Source organism: Salvelinus sp. IW2-2015, linkage group LG35, assembly GCF_002910315.2.
Source record: "Salvelinus sp. IW2-2015 linkage group LG35, ASM291031v2, whole genome shotgun sequence".
NCBI classification, from domain to species: domain Eukaryota; kingdom Metazoa; phylum Chordata; class Actinopteri; order Salmoniformes; family Salmonidae; genus Salvelinus; species Salvelinus sp. IW2-2015.
The window spans coordinates 18,691,997-18,702,152 of NC_036874.1; the positions used below are offsets into that span (position 1 = coordinate 18,691,997).

Genomic DNA, 10,156 nt, shown 5'->3' on the forward strand with positions numbered 1-10,156 from the left:
TGAAATCCCAGGAAAAGCTATTTGATATATTCTTTTTTAATTTTTTATTATTGTTTATACTAGGCTAATAGCCTTTTCCTTGAGTGAAGGAGGCTTGCTATTGCTAAATGTAAAACAGTCCTAGGCCAAATGAACTGTCTCACAGGTCAGACATGAGCACAGCAAAAAAGATCTAAACAAATTGATAATCATTAGAAAAATGGAATTCACTTGCAAACCACAAGTGGCTAAACAGCATTTGTTTTTGAATAACTAAATTTAAAATATGAGTTTCTATATTACACGTACATGTAAGTATTATGTGCAGTTGTCACTTTGGACAATGAACACACCCTGAAGCACTGGATGGTCTTGTGTTAACACCTTATTAAAAGGCCTACAGCATGCAGTAGGATCTGTTGAATTAGTGGCAGGTGTCCTGCAGAATGATAAACAATGTGCTGGTAGGCTGGATGACATTTTTAACAATGCATTTTTCTGAGAAAAACTAGTTCATTGCATCCGTTGTGGAGCTCCGTTTCATAAAATTACCAAACGTCATAGCTGCTAGCCGTAGTTTTGAAGTAATCATGGGGGAAAAAACAGGCCTTATTTTAGGGCATTTTTCACCCTACCAGCTACGATTAGTTCTATTGAGCACCGTGGCACCAACTCGCCTTCCGAACGTTCTATTCCCAGCCTATTGTTCTGTCACAATGCCTGCTTTGCTATTGTTGGCAATGAGACCTGCCCACGTCGCTGTAGTTTAAATGTAAACATAAAAAAATTACTCATGGAACTCTGAGGTCGTCCCATTGTTTCCTGAAGGGAAATAGGTATGTCTGTTTATTTAGCCAAATATCTCGCAACGTGTATATTTTGATTTTACAAATTGTACACCATTTTAAACATGAGAATCTCTCCTTTCTAATTATGTAAGGCTGGGCACCGTACTCTGCCATCATCGATCGCTAGAACAGAAATAGCCATTTCTTTCTTACTTCCTCGTTATGTGTTGTGATTGTTTTCTCTACCTTCTTGCCCTTTGTGCTGTTGTCTGTGCCCAATAATGTTTGTACCATGTTGTGTTGCCTAATTAAATAAAAGGTTAAATAAAATAGAAAATGCAGACATAAGCACACTTGGCACCATCCAGGTGCTGATGTTTACTTTCTACACAAGTTCTTTTTCAGTTTAGTCTTAAGAACAGACTGTAGTAGTAAAATAAAAAGGGATACATTTTTTGGTGACATTTAGGCAAAGGCAAAATGGAATTCTAAGCGTCACTCGAGTCAAAAACGTTCGATTCCATTTATTTGCTATGGACTCACGCTGGTGTTCCAGTTTAGCCAACGTTCTTTTGCCTTTTTTCAGCCTTGGGTGAATTTGGACTCGTTCTATTTTCCAGCCTACCGCTGGTGTGGATGCTCGCCAAGGTTTCGAGTTGTGTATAATTTTTTAGTTATGGTCCTTGGTGTGGATGGCCCTTTATTAACTTCAATCGTTMTGCAACGTCACGGGTAAGCGCTGGGCATCGTGATTTTATGTTATTGCCTTGTGGTAACGTTACTTTAAATGAATATCTAGCGTTTATAGTTAACTAGTCATCAACCTTTCTAGGTAGCTAACTAACAACAATAACATTTAACGTTACCTAGTTGACAAGGACACACTATTGTTAAATACACTGAGACGAGGATCTCGCTAGCATATAGGAGTCATGTTACCAAGATCTGCAGATAGCAATGTTGAAAAATAAAAGCTCAACGCACGTAGCAAATGTTTGTTCACTAGGCTAGCCAGATAAGTAACGTTAGCATGATTAAATTAGCAGCAGCCGCCAGTGCCGGTAAACGTTAGTTAGCTAACTACTGTTACCCTAGGTTTAAAAAATAAAGTTAGCTAACGTTAGCAAGTGTGCTGAAGTTAAGGTTATACAATACGTTAATATACATCACACTGACACCAACATATCGTTTACTAAATAACCAATATAACTAGCTAACCGACGAAGCATGTGCTAGCTAGCAAGCTAGTTCAGCTGTCTGTGCTGTTGGCCCTGAAACAGCGCGAGGCCCAAAATTCATGCGCGACTCTTTCACGCACGTGGCGTTTACATTATTTACATGGGTTATTTACACACTTCTACCGAAAAAAGATTGTAAGTACAACTTAACATAACACACGCATTTACCTCTTTGACAGAAAGGAATTCCAGCAAAGGAAAGACGAGATGTCGGTCCAAAAAATGGGCAATTTTGGTGGTAAGGTCGTACTCCGCCATTTTCACCGCGAGAGAGGAGGAAGTAGACGCGAGAACGTGTTACGTAATTTGACCAATCAACGTCACTTTCAGCATCAGTACCTGCACGGATTGGCCATATTGATTATAAACTATTATTAACTACTATTTTAATGAGCATAACGACGATAATGACCATGTCTAATTATACTGTACATTATTTTAACTGGCTGGTCCAACAAAGCGAATTGGAGGCACATTGTAGCATTCAAGATTAATTGTAGCGTTCAAGATTCATATTCAAGACGTTCTTTTTTTCTCAGGCAGTTTTGTAGACAAGATACAACAAATGAGTGGATTGAGTAGCCTTCAACTAATAAACCAAATGTACAACACTGGTAAAGTACCTTGCGGGTAAGTGCAAATACTGTCTAACAATTTTCCAGTCCTAATTTAGTTTATTTATTTTTAATTGTTCCTGATAATGGCATGTGCATGAAGACATTTTCTTCTAATTAGACTTTGCAATTAGAATATTATTAAGTTATCCCTTTGGCAACCAATTAGTTAATATTGTTGAACTTGTGTTGTGAGTGTACAACTCCTTCTCTTGTGATTTGCAGGGCTGTCTCATGAAGATATTTTATAATGTGGTGTGCTCATATGGAAATGTGTATTCAGCTTTTCTCCTGCATAGGCCCACTCAAAAGGAAGCATGACTATGTAGTAAACCTTTCAAGACTACCATCATGTCACTGTAGTGTTGATACAATGAAACATGTCATTTATGAAGAGGGAGTTCTTTGCCAAGTGAACTTGTTGAAATTGAAAACATTGAGCCTCCCCAGAACCCACCAATATGTCTCCAACAGAGAAGTGTCTAATAGAGTTCACCAAGCTCAAAGACTGACTCTTCACAATGAAATAAAGCACATGGGAAAACACAGAGATTTAAATAAACGTAGACATGATTAAATAATAATAATAAGGCTGATTAAATAATAATAATAAGGCTAATTAAACATTTTGGTTTTCTGCCTGCCTACACAGTTATTAGGGTCTTGACTACCCAGCAAAAGCAAACCCTTTTTTCCTCACTTCAGCAGATGCCTCATAAAAATGCCCATGTGTTGGCCATACCCAGCAGTGAAGAGCCAATATCAGATACTAAATGGTCCGTCTCTAATAGGTTCCACTACTACCTTGTTTGCTTGACAACCACATGGCACTGTCCTATAGCCCCAAACAATTACCCCCTTGTTACTAGGAATCTCTCTCTCTCTCTCTCTCTCTCTCTCTCTCTCTCTCTCTCTCTCTCTCTCTCTCTCTCTCAATTCAATTCAATTCAAGGGGCTTTATTGGCATGGGAAACATGTGTTAACATTGCCAAAGCAAGTGAGGTAGATATTATACAAAAGTGAAATAAACAATACAAATTAACAGTAAACATTACACATACAGAAGTTTCAAAACAATAAAGACATTACAAATGTTATATTATATATATACAGTGTTGTAACAATGTACAAATGGTTAAAGCACACAAGTTAAAATTAAAAAAAACACTCACCATGGCCGATGCTGTTTTACTGGGTGCTTCAGACACAGTCAGCCCTGACTTAAAATCTGTGATCTTTAAAACTTGAAGAAGAAGAAAAAGGTCAGTAAAACACCAGCACTGCTCCTTTGTGTCCTCTGCCCAAGAGTTTTGAGTAAGGTCTTTTTGAGTAAAATATATTTCAGATCTTTTAATTGTATTGTTAATTTGATTGTTTTTGCACAAATTTAACAAATGTCCCTGTAATTTGATCTCTAGATGCTCGCTAGTTTGTTATTTTGTTCAGGGAGCGATTTAAACCTTTAATTTCCTCACAATCATCAATAACTGACACACTGATCATTTAGCATTATTTTGGCCAATGGTAAACTATATTTACCCAGCCAGTTCTGAAGTGGATAAAATATTTGCCAAAGAATAGACCCATCTTTCAAAAAGACAAACATGCCTCCATTTGGCAACCACACTTCCATTTGGCTCACATACTTGTAGGCCTAGCAGTGACTTCACTCTAAAAATAGCTTTTTTTGTTTTATGATATAGCCTAATCTTTTTTATCATTTGGATCACCACTGACTGAACAGCATTCCTTTTGTGAAAATGGTGCCAAATATGCTTAGTGCTTTGACAAATTCTGCATATTGTCACGGTGTGATTTGGGTGGGCATTCTATGTTCATTTTCTATGTTTTGTATTTCTTTGTGTTTGGCCGGGTGTGGTTCTCAATCAGAGGCAGCTGTCTATCGTTGTCTCTGATTGAGAACCATACTTGGGTAGCTTCTTCCCACCTGGTTTTTGTGGGTAGTTATTTTCTGTTTAGTACCTGACAGGACTGTTTCGGTTATTCTCGTTGTTATTTTGTTCTTAGTGTTCAGTTTCAATAAAAAAGCATGAACACTTACCACTCTGCGCTTTGGTCCACACCTTCAACAGATGACCGTTACACATATTCACTTATTTGCCAGTTTTACTACTTGGGATGGGTTTGGGTTAGGGTTAGGGTCCATGAAAATGCCTGTGAAACAATTATTCATGGTTTATTATGAAGAAATTACCAGCTATTACTAAGTGGTTTGGTTTTACTCAGAAGAAGTGCACTGTTTAGTCTTTTATATRTTTTATGTTAAGATTTGTCTTCCTCAGTCTTTTTAATCGTAAGATATAGGGATATATTTTTGCAAAGTGAAAGTGTCAATGTTATGACAACCAACCCTGATACGACTGGTACTTCTCTTCCAACTTTGATTGCAGATTTTGTATTTGACTTATTTTATAGAACATACCCAACAAAACACACCATGGTACAGAAATGTACAAATTCATCTGGAGAAGGCCTAACCTAACATTTGCAAACAACAGCCAATGAATACGTTTCAACCACAGGTTAAATAGCACAAGCTACATTATAATTGACAAAGGATCTTGTGTGTTTGAAAGAGTGATTCAAACACTAAAGAGTTTGGTTTTCTCTTATTTCAACCAGCCAGTGTTTTTAATGAAGGTGCCCTGGGGAGTATGTTGGGAAAAGTCAGGCAAGGGAATACTCTCTTAAGATTGAATCAGTTTTCTGTTGAAGGTTAACATTTTTTATTTCAGAAGCTATTCACATTTCCCCCTAGTAGAACACTAAGGGGATACTGTGCTGGATTTGAATTATGTGGCATGCACATTTCATTTGATAAAAGTSATCARACAAACTACACAATTTACCCCAAATAAACATCCYTCAGGTTTCAGAGTCACTCAAAAAGCTGTGATCACCTTCCCTTGCTGGATCCTTTCAGCGGGTTATTTCCTTACTCTGAAAAGCAGAATTAGGCCTATGTGTTTTACAGTGAATCATACCCAATTGTGGCTTGGTGGACGTTTTAGGAAACTGTGAGAGCTAAGGTGATTAACACATCGAGGTTCCAACTAGAGGGAAACACTTACACAGCAAAAGGGGACCTGCCCGCGTTAGTCATTTGAGGCTACTGAACCTGAGCCTTTCTTGGACCTGAACACTGCTCTGAGGTCTATAGYCTTCAGGGCAGACCACATTTTGAATGTTATTCTTTTATAGGGCTACTGTACTTTACTAATGCGCTGAGTGAGCTCATAGCTCACAGCCCATGCTCATGTGTGCACAGTTGACATCCAAAGATATATGCCCTCACTGGCGGGCCGGCTGCGACAAAGGTTTAAAGTGCTGTACTACATAAAACTAAGGTGGTCTAGCCTATCATATTGGAATCTTCTTTTTTACATTTACGTCATTTAGCAGACGCTCTTATCCAGAGCGACTTACAAATTGGAAAGTTCATACATATTCATCCTGGTCCCCCCGTGGGAAATGAACCCTGYTCCCCCCGTGGGAATTGAACCCACAACCCTGGCGRTGCAAGCGCCATGCTCTACCAACTGAGCCACACGGGAACATTCTTGAATGTTGTGTTTACTCACTGTGTATGGAAATGGGTGGTAACGTGACTGCGGAAGGCAGAACTATTTTCAATAGTAGCCCTAGTAGTACCGGATGTTGGTACTACTTCTGTGTGGAAACTTTGTGATGCAGACTCCTCAGAATGTACTTGTGAATGCAGAATGCACGCCTACGCACTCTGACCCTTTTTTGACACTGAGAGGTGTTACCATAGATTCTTAAAAAAAATTTAAACCTTTTATTTCACCTTTATTTAGGTAGGTCAGTTGAGAACAAGTTCTCATTTACAACTGCGACCTGGTCAAGATAAAGCAAAGCAGTGCGACAAAAACAACAACACAGCGTTACACATAAACAAACTTACAATCAATAACACAATAAACAAATCTATGTACAGTGTGTGCAGATGTAGAAGAGTAGGAAGGTAAGGCTATAAATAGGCCCTAGAGGTGAAAATAATTACAATTTAGCATTAATACTGGAGTGATAGATGTGTAGATGATGATGTGCAAGTAGAGATACTGGGGTGCAAAAGAGCAAGAGGGTAAGTAATAATATGGGGGTGAGGTAGTTGGGTGGGCTATTTACAGATTGGCTGTGTACGGGTACAGTGATCAGTAAGCTGCTCAGGCAGCTGATGCTTACAGTTAGAGAGGGAGATATAAGACTCCAGTTTCAGAGATTTTTGCAATTTGTTCCAGTCATTGGCAGCAGAGAACTGGAAGGAAAGGCGGACAAAGGAAGTGTTGGCTTTGGGGATGACCAGTGCAATATACCTGCTGGAGCGCTTGCTACGGGTGTGTGTTGCTATGGTGACCAGTGAGCTGAGATAAGGCAGGGCTTTACCTAGCAAAGACTAGGTAAGAATAGATGACCTGGAGCCAGTGGGTTTGGCGACGGATATGTAGTGAGGGCCAGCCAACGAGAGCATACAGGTCACAGTGGTGGGTAGTATATTCGGCTTTGGTGATAAAACGGATGGCACTGTAATAGACTACATCCAGTTTGCTGAGTAGAGTGCTGGGGGCTATTTTGTAAATGACATCGCCGAAGTCAAAGATTGGTAGGATAGTCAGTTTTACAAGGGTAAATTTGGCGGCATGAGTGAAGGAGGCTTTGATGCGAAATAGGAAGCCGATTCTAGATTAATTTTGGATTGGAGATGCTTAATGTGAGTCTGGAAGGAGAGTTTACAGTCTCACCAGACACCTAGGTATTTGTAATTCTCCACATATTCTAGGTCAGAACCGTCCAGAGTAGGTATGCTAGTCGGGCGGGAGGGTGTGGGCAGCAATCGGTTAAAGAGCATGCACTTTGTTTTCCTAGCGTTTAAAATAAACGTGCACACACAATTATTTACCCCTCATTTATTTTGTTCTCTCATTAGATGGGTTCCAGTCTGGACCGTCCAGAACTGGAGGGCCTAGTCCAAGATCTTGACAGACTGGGATAGAAACTGGAACCTTGGAGCCAGACTCTGGAGACAGCACCAGGACATTGGGGTCAACCCAAAGCAGACCTTTCCAGCTGGACGGCCTGAGACCACACTCGCTCTCTGTGTATTGCAAGGCCCCACTGCATGCGCCTCAGTTCAGCATGTAGCTGTGGGGAGTTATTGTTTAAGCAGTTATTGTTGAACCTCCCCCTCCCCCGTTGTTCTGCATCACACTCAATCTCTGTGGCGGAGGCAGGGTGGTCTCCAAATTAGCTATATAGGCTGGGTAATATTTCTGACTGTATCTTAGTCTCGTCGACCACTGCCAAGGTGCTTCTCTGTCAACCAAACCATGTAGTACAGGCAAAAACACATAACTAATGAGGAGATCCCAGCAAGACACGGAAATATCACACAGCCATTCTAATGAAGAAAGTGATCCAGAGTGGAGCCTTGTAAAACACTACACCGATAACTGCCGTAAATACACAGATCCACATGCTCATTTCTGTTTCCTTGAATTAAAATGTAAATGTTGTGAACGCTATAGGCGGAGGCCTTTGGAGACTGTGTGGGTTTGTGGCCACACACYATCCATCTGTCAGTATATCTCACTCCAGTAAAAGGATGCTGTCAGAAACAACAACATATTTCAGCATGCAGAAAAATGATCCAACTCTTGATGTGTGTGTCTTTCAGAGGATAAATACTTTTCAGCTTTTCCTAACTGGATCAACTTAAAGGGCCAATAGTGATAAGCCAGGGATTCCATGAAAAACCTCAGCTCTGTAGTTCTCTGAAAACCTCCTCGGTCAACGATTCCAAGAGAGGGATGAAGGCAGACAGTGCCAAAGACCTCCACCACCAGCCTCTCTTCTCTCTAATATCTGTCAAAAAATAAATCAAAACGATCTGAAGACAAATGTCTCTGTGCTGGATGTTGCAAAGCCAAGCGTCTCTTCTCAATCTGAATGCCAGTATCTCATATGAATTTCAATTATTCTTTTAGATATGCATCACCTCGCGCGCGGTCTGTGTCAGGTTATAAATCAGCAGCCCACACTCCTGATCCAGAGCCCAATGCTGACATCAGCAGCGTCCGATTCGATGGCAGTGGGATCGGGGTTATCGACCGAGCCAGGGGGCTAGAAAACAATACAAACTCTCAGGCAAGGCACCCAGTTGCACCAAGCATGGCAGAGCATCTGCACAGCACATGTCAACTTTTTACACCAAGAGTAACATGTAAATACTTTTCTAACCCCGGAGAATCCTCACGTGGCCACGTGTCATATTATGTCTTTCGGAAAGAGAGAGGAGAAGTTGTGTGTGTGTTTGTGTGTGTGTGTTGTAAGTATGTATGTTCATTTGATGCTGGAATCCTGTAGTTGGTACACTTCAGTAATATTATCCACTCAGAAAAAGAGAGAGAATATTTGACTCGCTCGGCCCCAACTCTACAGTACCTCACCAAACTCTGTTCCCATGCTCACTCCTCATGACATGCATAGCTTGATTTCCCCTCTGCAATTTTCTCTGAAAACATGACATTACAGGGAATGCCTTGTTATCTCCAAATGTGTGGTCATGGACACTCTTACTGGAAAAGACATGTGAAATCCAATAACTCCATGAGCATGCTATTTAGCAATGGCTTCTGTCGAAGATGGGATGGGATTCATTTATACTTCTTCGTCTGGATTCGGAATTTCTGGAATGATTGCAGTTGCATATATTTATGTAACTTAGTTGAAGGCTCAGAAGAAAACCAGTCTCAAAACAATTGGAGGAAAGTAATTATGAGAGTGAAAAGGGCCATAACTCCTCTAAATGGTAAACCTCAACTCTGACCCCCAGGAGGATGTAGAAGTGTACCATGTTTCAAGCTGTAGCAATAGCTTTGGGCTAAAGGTCAGACCACTACTGCTCAGGATACCGTTACTGAGAAGGGCCACCATCTGTGAGGGTAGCTCTTAAAGGACACTCAAATTTAGGCTCTACTCAGAGTAAACTTAATCAGTGCCAGTATAAAGTTATATGAGGAAATCAACATCCAAACATGAAAGAGGCTCTCTACAGTAGATGACAGATTGGTCACTGTATGGCGTATCATATGTGCGTGAGAAGTCACAATTCAAAGTCTGAATCTGTATCCTTTCGTTAAGGTTACAGTAACTGATAAAGAAGAAATGATGTTCCATGGTGCAGCATAATATCAAGCACCTTTTTAAAATTTCAAATAAAGGTTGGCATTGAAAGATAAAACATTTCTCTCACACTATTGTTGAATAGACTGCTCAACTACTAGGATAAAGTCAAGGAAATCTGAATTCAGCTTCAAGCCTCATACTTAATTAGGGATTTAGTTGATTTTGTACCTCTAAAATCAACCCATATCTTGATGGGACATTTCATACATGTCTAAATTGCAGTGGGTTACTTCTGGGTGAACACATCTGAACACACATGGAGAATGAGTCTTTTAAGATTCTTCTCTTGCCTGGTGATGTTAAACTTGTT

General features: G+C 40.2%; 1 long non-coding RNA gene, 1 other non-coding gene and 1 pseudogene across 2 annotated transcripts; 1 reads left to right on the plus strand and 2 right to left on the minus strand.

Moving 5' to 3' along the window:
• LOC111958802 (eukaryotic translation initiation factor 3 subunit E-like) overlaps nt 1-2,289 on the minus strand; it is a 48,173-nt pseudogene extending 45,884 nt beyond the window's left edge.
• LOC111958803 (uncharacterized) lies at nt 1,232-9,894 on the plus strand. Its single transcript, XR_002876578.1, has 3 exons — nt 1,232-1,499; nt 2,545-2,635; nt 7,589-9,894. It is a non-coding gene; the product is annotated as an uncharacterized lncRNA (long non-coding RNA).
• trnaa-ugc (transfer RNA alanine (anticodon UGC)) lies at nt 6,122-6,194 on the minus strand. Its single transcript has one exon. It is a non-coding gene; the product is annotated as a tRNA-Ala (tRNA).
• Nucleotides 9,895-10,156: the final 262 nt, after the last annotated feature.